Source organism: Halictus rubicundus, unplaced genomic scaffold (assembly GCF_050948215.1).
Source record: "Halictus rubicundus isolate RS-2024b unplaced genomic scaffold, iyHalRubi1_principal scaffold0050, whole genome shotgun sequence".
In the NCBI taxonomy this organism is placed as follows: domain Eukaryota; kingdom Metazoa; phylum Arthropoda; class Insecta; order Hymenoptera; family Halictidae; genus Halictus; species Halictus rubicundus.
This window is the reverse complement of record NW_027488591.1, coordinates 1252538-1261296: the sequence shown is the minus strand read 5'-3', so window position 1 is coordinate 1261296 and position 8759 is coordinate 1252538.

Below are 8759 nucleotides of genomic sequence, written 5' to 3'. Positions count from 1 at the left end.
CTATCCTCAATGCAATCCTGTATCAAATCCAATCCTCTATCCTATCCTATCTTCTATCCTAACCTATCCTCTATCCTATAATATCCTCTATTCTATCCTATCCTCTATCCTATCCTATCCTCAATCCTATCCTATCCTCTACCCTATCCTCTATCCTATCCTCTACCCTATCCTCTATCCTATCCTCTATCCTATCCTATCCTCTATCCTATCCTATCCTCTATCCTATCCTATCCTCTATCCTATCCTATCCTGTATCATGTCGTATCCTCTATCCTATCCTATGCTCTATCCTAAACTATCCTCAATCCTATCCTATCCTCTACCCTATCCTATCCTCTATCCTATCCGATCCTCTATCCTATCGTGTCCTCTATCCTATCCCATCCGCTATCCTATCCTATCGTCTATCCTATAATATCCTCTATCCTATCCTATCGTCTATCCTATAATGTCCTCTATCCTATCCTATCCTATTTACTATAAAATCCTCTATTCTATCCTCTATCCTATCCTATCATCTATCCTATAATATCCTCTATTCTATCCTATCCTCTATCCTATCCTATCCTCAATCCTATCCTATCCCCTATACTATCCTATCATCTATCCTATCCTATCCTCTATCCTATCCTATCCCCTATCCTATCCTATCCCCTATCCTATCCTATCCTCTATCCTATCTTATCCTTTATCCTATCCTATCCTCTATCCTATAATATCCTCTATCCCATCCTATCCTGTATCCTATCCAATCCCCTATCCTATCCTCTATCCTGTCCTATCCTCTATCCAATCCTCTCCTGTATCCTATCCAATTTCCTATCCTATCCTCTATCCTATCCTATCCTCAATCCTATCCTATCCTCTACCCTATCCTATCCTCTATCCTGTCCTATCGTCTATCCTATAATATCCTCTACCCTATCCTATCCTCTATCCTATCCTCTATCCTATTCTGTCCTCTATCCTATCCTATCCTCTACCCTATCCTGTCCTCTATCCTATCTTATAGTCTATCCTATACTATCCTCTATCCTACCCTGTCCTCTATCCTATCCTATACTCTATCCTATACTATCCTCTATCCTATCCTGTCCTCTATCCTATCCTGTCCTCTATCCTATCCTATCCTCTATCCTATCCTATCTTCAATTATATAATATCCTCTATCCTATCCAATCCTCTATCGTATCCTCTATCCTATCCTCTATCCTATCCTATCCTCTGTCCTATCCTATTTTCTATACTATCCTATCCTCTATCCTATCCTATCCTCTACCCTATCCTATCCTCTATCCTGTCCTATCGTCTATCCTATAATATCCTCTACCCTATCCTATCCTCTATCCTATCCTCTATCCTATTCTGTCCTCTATCCTATCCTATCCCCTATACTATCCTATCTTCAATTATATAATATCCTCTATCCTATCCAATCCTCTATCGTATCCTATCCTCTATCCTATCCTATCCTCTATCCTATCCTATCCTCTGTCCTATCCTATTTTCTATACTATCCTATTCTCTATCCTATCCTGTCCTCTACCCTATCCTGTCCTCTATCCTATCCTATCCTCTATCCTATCCTATCCTCTATCCTATCCTATCCTCTACCCTATCCTGTCCTCTATCCTATCTTATAGTCTATCCTATACTATCCTCTATCCTACCCGGTCCTCTATCCTATCCTATACTCTATCCTATACTATCCTCTATCCTATCCTGTCCTCTATCCTATCCTGTCCTCTATCCTATCCTATCCTCTATCCGATCCTCTATCCTATCCTCTATCCTATCCTCTATCCTATCCTATTCTCAAACCTATACTATCCTCTACCCTATCCTATCCTCTATCCTATCCTGTCCTCTATCCTATCCTACCCTCTATCATATAATATCTTCTATCCTATCCTATCCTCTATCCTACCCAATCCCCTACCATATACTCTATCCTATCCTATCCTGTATCCTATCCAACCCCCTATCCTATCCTCTATCCTATCCTATCCTCAATCCTATCCTATCCTCTATCCTATCCTATCCTCTATCCTATCCTATCCTCAAACCTATACTATCCTCTACCCTATCCTATCCTCTATCCTATCCTGTCCTCTATCCTATTGTATCCTCCATCCTATCCCATCCTCTATCCTATCCTCTATCCTATCCTCTATCCTATCCTCTATCCTATACTATCCTCTATCCTATCCTATCCTCTATCCTATCCTATCCTGTATCATGTCGTATCCTCTATCCTATCCTATCCTCTATCCTATCCTATCTTCAATTATATAATATCCTCTATCCTATCCAATCCTCTATCGTATCCTATCCTCTATCCTATCCTATCGTCTATCCTATAATATCCTCTATCCTATCCTACGCTCTATCCTATAATATCCTCTATCCTATCCTATCCTCTATCCTATCCAATCCCCTATACTATCCTCTATCCTATCCTATCCTCTACCCCATCGTATCCTCTATCCTATCCTATCCTCTATCCTATCATCTATCCTATCCTCTATCCTATCCTATCCTCAATGCAATCCTGTATCAAATCCAATCATCTATCCTATCCTATCCTCTATCCTATCCTATCCTGTGTCCTATCCTATCCTCTATACTATCATCTATCCTATCTATCCTATCCTCAATGCAATCCTGTATCAAATCCAATCCTCTATCCTAACCTTTCCTCTATCATATCCTGTCCTCTATCCTATCCTATCCTCTATCCTATCCTATCCTCTATCCTGTAATATCCTCTATCCTATCCCATCCTCTATCTTATCCTATCCTCTATCCTATCCTATCCTCAATCCTATCCTGTACCCTACCGTATCCTATCCTCTATCCTATAATATCCTCTATCCTATCCTATCCTGTACCCTATCCAATCCCCTATCCTATCCTCTATCCTATCCTATCCTGTGTCCTATCCTATCCTCTATACTATCATCTATCCTATCCCTTATCCTATCCTATCCTCAATGCAATCCTGTATCAAATCCAATCCTCTATCCTATCCTATCTTCTATCCTAACCTATCCTCTATCCTATAATATCCTCTATTCTATCCTATCCTCTATCCTATCCTATCCTCAATCCTATCCTATCCTCTACCCTATCCTCTATCCTATCCTCTACCCTATCCTCTATCCTATCCTCTATCCTATCCTATCCTCTATCCTATCCTATCCTCTATCCTATCCTATCCTGTATCATGTCGTATCCTCTATCCTATCCTATGCTCTATCCTAAACTATCCTCAATCCTATCCTATCCTCTACCCTATCCTATCCTCTATCCTATCCGATCCTCTATCCTATCGTGTCCTCTATCCTATCCCATCCGCTATCCTATCCTATCGTCTATCCTATAATATCCTCTATCCTATCCTATCGTCTATCCTATAATGTCCTCTATCCTATCCTATCCTATTTACTATAAAATCCTCTATTCTATCCTCTATCCTATCCTATCATCTATCCTATAATATCCTCTATTCTATCCTATCCTCTATCCTATCCTATCCTCAATCCTATCCTATCCCCTATACTATCCTATCCTCTATCCTATCCTATCCTCTATCCTATCCTATCCCCTATCCTATCCTATCCCCTATCCTATCCTATCCTCTATCCTATCTTATCCTTTATCCTATCCTATCCTCTATCCTATAATATCCTCTATCCCATCCTATCCTGTATCCTATCCAATCCCCTATCCTATCCTCTATCCTGTCCTATCCTCTATCCAATCCTCTCCTGTATCCTATCCAATTTCCTATCCTATCCTCTATCCTATCCTATCCTCAATCCTATCCTATCCTCTACCCTATCCTATCCTCTATCCTGTCCTATCGTCTATCCTATAATATCCTCTACCCTATCCTATCCTCTATCCTATCCTCTATCCTATTCTGTCCTCTATCCTATCCTATCCTCTATCCTATCCTATCTTCAATTATATAATATCCTCTATCCTATCCAATCCTCTATCGTATCCTATCCTCTATCCTATCCTATCCTCTATCCTATCGCATCCTCTGTCCTATCCTATTTTCTATACTATCCTATTCTCTATCCTATCCTGTCCTCTACCCTATCCTGTCCTCTATCCTATCCTATCCTCTATCCTATCCTATCCTCTATCCTATCCTATCCTCTACCCTATCCTGTCCTCTATCCTATCTTATAGTCTATCCTATACTATCCTCTATCCTACCCTGTCCTCTATCCTATCCTATACTCTATCCTATACTATCCTCTATCCTATCCTGTCCTCTATCCTATCCTGTCCTCTATCCTATCCTATCCTCTATCCTATCCTATCTTCAATTATATAATATCCTCTATCCTATCCAATCCTCTATCGTATCCTCTATCCTATCCTCTATCCTATCCTATCCTCTGTCCTATCCTATTTTCTATACTATCCTATCCTCTATCCTATCCTATCCTCTACCCTATCCTATCCTCTATCCTGTCCTATCGTCTATCCTATAATATCCTCTACCCTATCCTATCCTCTATCCTATCCTCTATCCTATTCTGTCCTCTATCCTATCCTATCCCCTATACTATCCTATCTTCAATTATATAATATCCTCTATCCTATCCAATCCTCTATCGTATCCTATCCTCTATCCTATCCTATCCTCTATCCTATCCTATCCTCTGTCCTATCCTATTTTCTATACTATCCTATTCTCTATCCTATCCTGTCCTCTACCCTATCCTGTCCTCTATCCTATCCTATCCTCTATCCTATCCTATCCTCTATCCTATCCTATCCTCTACCCTATCCTGTCCTCTATCCTATCTTATAGTCTATCCTATACTATCCTCTATCCTACCCGGTCCTCTATCCTATCCTATACTCTATCCTATACTATCCTCTATCCTATCCTGTCCTCTATCCTATCCTGTCCTCTATCCTATCCTATCCTCTATCCGATCCTCTATCCTATCCTCTATCCTATCCTCTATCCTATCCTATTCTCAAACCTATACTATCCTCTACCCTATCCTATCCTCTATCCTATCCTGTCCTCTATCCTATCCTACCCTCTATCATATAATATCTTCTATCCTATCCTATCCTCTATCCTACCCAATCCCCTACCATATACTCTATCCTATCCTATCCTGTATCCTATCCAACCCCCTATCCTATCCTCTATCCTATCCTATCCTCAATCCTATCCTATCCTCTATCCTATCCTATCCTCTATCCTATCCTATCCTCAAACCTATACTATCCTCTACCCTATCCTATCCTCTATCCTATCCTGTCCTCTATCCTATTGTATCCTCCATCCTATCCCATCCTCTATCCTATCCTCTATCCTATCCTCTATCCTATCCTCTATCCTATACTATCCTCTATCCTATCCTATCCTCTATCCTATCCTATCCTGTATCATGTCGTATCCTCTATCCTATCCTATCCTCTATCCTATCCTATCTTCAATTATATAATATCCTCTATCCTATCCAATCCTCTATCGTATCCTATCCTCTATCCTATCCTATCCTCTATCCTATCCTATCCTCTGTCCTATCCTATTTTCTATACTATCCTATTCTCTATCCTATCCTGTCCTCTACCCTATCCTGTCCTCTATCCTATCCTATCCTCTATCCTATCCTATCCTCTATCCTATCCTATCCTCTACCCTATCCTGTCCTCTATCCTATCTTATAGTCTATCCTATACTATCCTCTATCCTACCCTGTCCTCTATCCTATCCTATACTCTATCCTATACTATCCTCTATCCTATCCTGTCCTCTATCCTATCCTGTCCTCTATCCTATCCTATCCTCTATCCTATCCTATCTTCAATTATATAATATCCTCTATCCTATCCTATCCTCTATCGTATCCTCTATCCTATCCTCTATCCTATCCTATCCTCTGTCCTATCCTATTTTCTATACTATCCTATCCTCTATCCTATCCTATCCTCTACCCTATCCTATCCTCTATCCTGTCCTATCGTCTATCCTATAATATCCTCTACCCTATCCTATCCTCTATCCTATCCTCTATCCTATTCTGTCCTCTATCCTATCCTATCCCCTATACTATCCTATCCTCTATCCTGTCCTATCGTCTATCCTATAATATCCTCTACCCTATCCTATCCTCTATCCTATCCTCTATCCTATTCTGTCCTCTATCCTATCCTATCCCCTATACTATCCTATCTTCAATTATATAATATCCTCTATCCTATCCAATCCTCTATCGTATCCTCTATCCTATCCTCTATCCTATCCTATCCTCTGTCCTATCCTATTTTCTATACTATCCTATCCTCTATCCTATCGTATCCTCTATCCTATCCCATCCTGTATCCTATCCTATCCTCTAACCTATCTTATCCTCTATCCTATCCTATCATCAATCGTATCGTATCCTCTATCCGATCCTATCCTCTATTCTATCCTATCCTCTATCCTATCCTATCCTGTATCCTGTATCCTCTATCCTATCCTACCCTCTATCCTATCCTATCCCCTATCCTATCCTATCCTCAATCCTACCCTATCCGCTATCCTATCCCATCCTCTATCCTATCCTATCCTCTATCCTATCCAATCCTCTATCCTATCCTATCTTCTATCCTATCCTGTCCTATATCCTATCCTCTTGTCTATCCTATACTATCCTCTAACCTACCCTATCCTCAATCCTATCCTATCCCCTATCCTATCCTATCCTCAATCATATCCTATCCCCTATCCTATCCTATCCTCTATCCTATCCTATCCTCTATCCTATCCAATCCTCTATCCTATCCTATCCTCTATCCTATCCTGTCCTATATCCTATACTATTGTCTATCCTATACTATCCTCTAACCTATCCTATCCTCTATTATCTCCTACCGTCTATCCTATCGTATCCTCTGTCCTATCCTATCCTATCCTCTAACCTATCCAATCCTGTATCCTATCCTATCCACCATCCTATCGTATCCTCTATCCTATCCCATCCTGTATCCTATCCTATCCTCTATCCTACCCAATTACATATCCTATCCTCTATCCTATCCTTTCCTCTATCCTATCCTATCCTCTATCCTATCCTATCGTCTACCCGATCCTCTATCCTATCCCATCCTCTATCCTATCCTATCCTCTATCATATCCTCTATCCTATCCTATCATCTATCCTATCCTCTATCGTATCCCATCCTATCCTCTATCCTATTCTATCCTCTATCGTATCCTATCCTATCCTCTATCCTATCCTCTATCCTATCCTCTATCCTATCCTCTATCCTATCCTTTCCTCTATCCTATCCTATCCTCTATCCTATCCTATCCTCTACCCGATCCTCTATCCTATCCTATCCTCTATTCTATCATATCCTCTATCCTATCCTATCCTATCCTCTATCCTATCCTATCCTCTATCCTATCCTATCCTCTATCCTATCCTCTATACCATCCTCTATCCTATCCTATCCTCTATCAGATCCTCGATCCTATCCTATCATATATCCTATCCTCTATCGTTTCCTATCCTATCCTCTATCCTATCCTATCCTCTATCCGATCCTCTATCCTATCCTATCCTCTATCCTATCCTCTATCCTATCCCATCATCTATCCTATCCTCTATCGTATCCTATCCTATCCTCTATCCTATCCTCTATCCTATCCTCTATCCTATCCTTTCCTCTATCCTATCCTATCCTCTATCCTATCCTGTCCTCTATCCTATCCTATCCTCTATCCTATCCTATCTTCAATTATATAATATCCTCTATCCTATCCAATCCTCTATCGTATCCTCTATCCTATCCTCTATCCTATCCTATCCTCTGTCCTATCCTATTTTCTATACTATCCTATCCTCTATCCTATCCTATCCTCTACCCTATCCTATCCTCTATCCTGTCCTATCGTCTATCCTATAATATCCTCTACCCTATCCTATCCTCTATCCTATCCTCTATCCTATTCTGTCCTCTATCCTATCCTATTCCCTATACTATCCTATCCTCTATCCTGTCCTATCGTCTATCCTATAATATCCTCTACCCTATCCTATCCTCTATCCTATCCTCTATCCTATTCTGTCCTCTATCCTATCCTATCCCCTATACTATCCTATCTTCAATTATATAATATCCTCTATCCTATCCAATCCTCTATCGTATCCTATCCTCTATCCTATCCTATCCTCTATCCTATCCTATCCTCTATCCTATCCTATCCTCTGTCCTATCCTATTTTCTATACTATCCTATTCTCTATCCTATCCTGTCCTCTACCCTATCCTGTCCTCTATCCTATCCTATCCTCTATCCTATCCTATCCTCTATCCTATCCTATCCTCTACCCTATCCTGTTCTCTATCCTATCCTATAGTCTATCCTATACTATCCTCTATCCTACCCTGTCCTCTATCCTATCCCGTCCTCTATCCTATCCTATCCTCTATCCTATCCTATCTTCAATTATATAATATCCTCTATCCTATCCAATCCTCTATCGTATCCTCTGTCCTATCCTCTATCCTATCCTATCCTCTGTCCTATCCTATTTTCTATACTATCCTATCCTCTATCCTATCGTATCCTCTATCCTATCCCATCCTGTATCCTATCCTATCCTCTAACCTATCTTATCCTCTATCCTATCCTATCATCAATCGTATCGTATCCTCTATCCGATCCTATCCTCTATTCTATCCTATCCTCTATCCTATCCTATCCTGTATCCTGTATCCTCT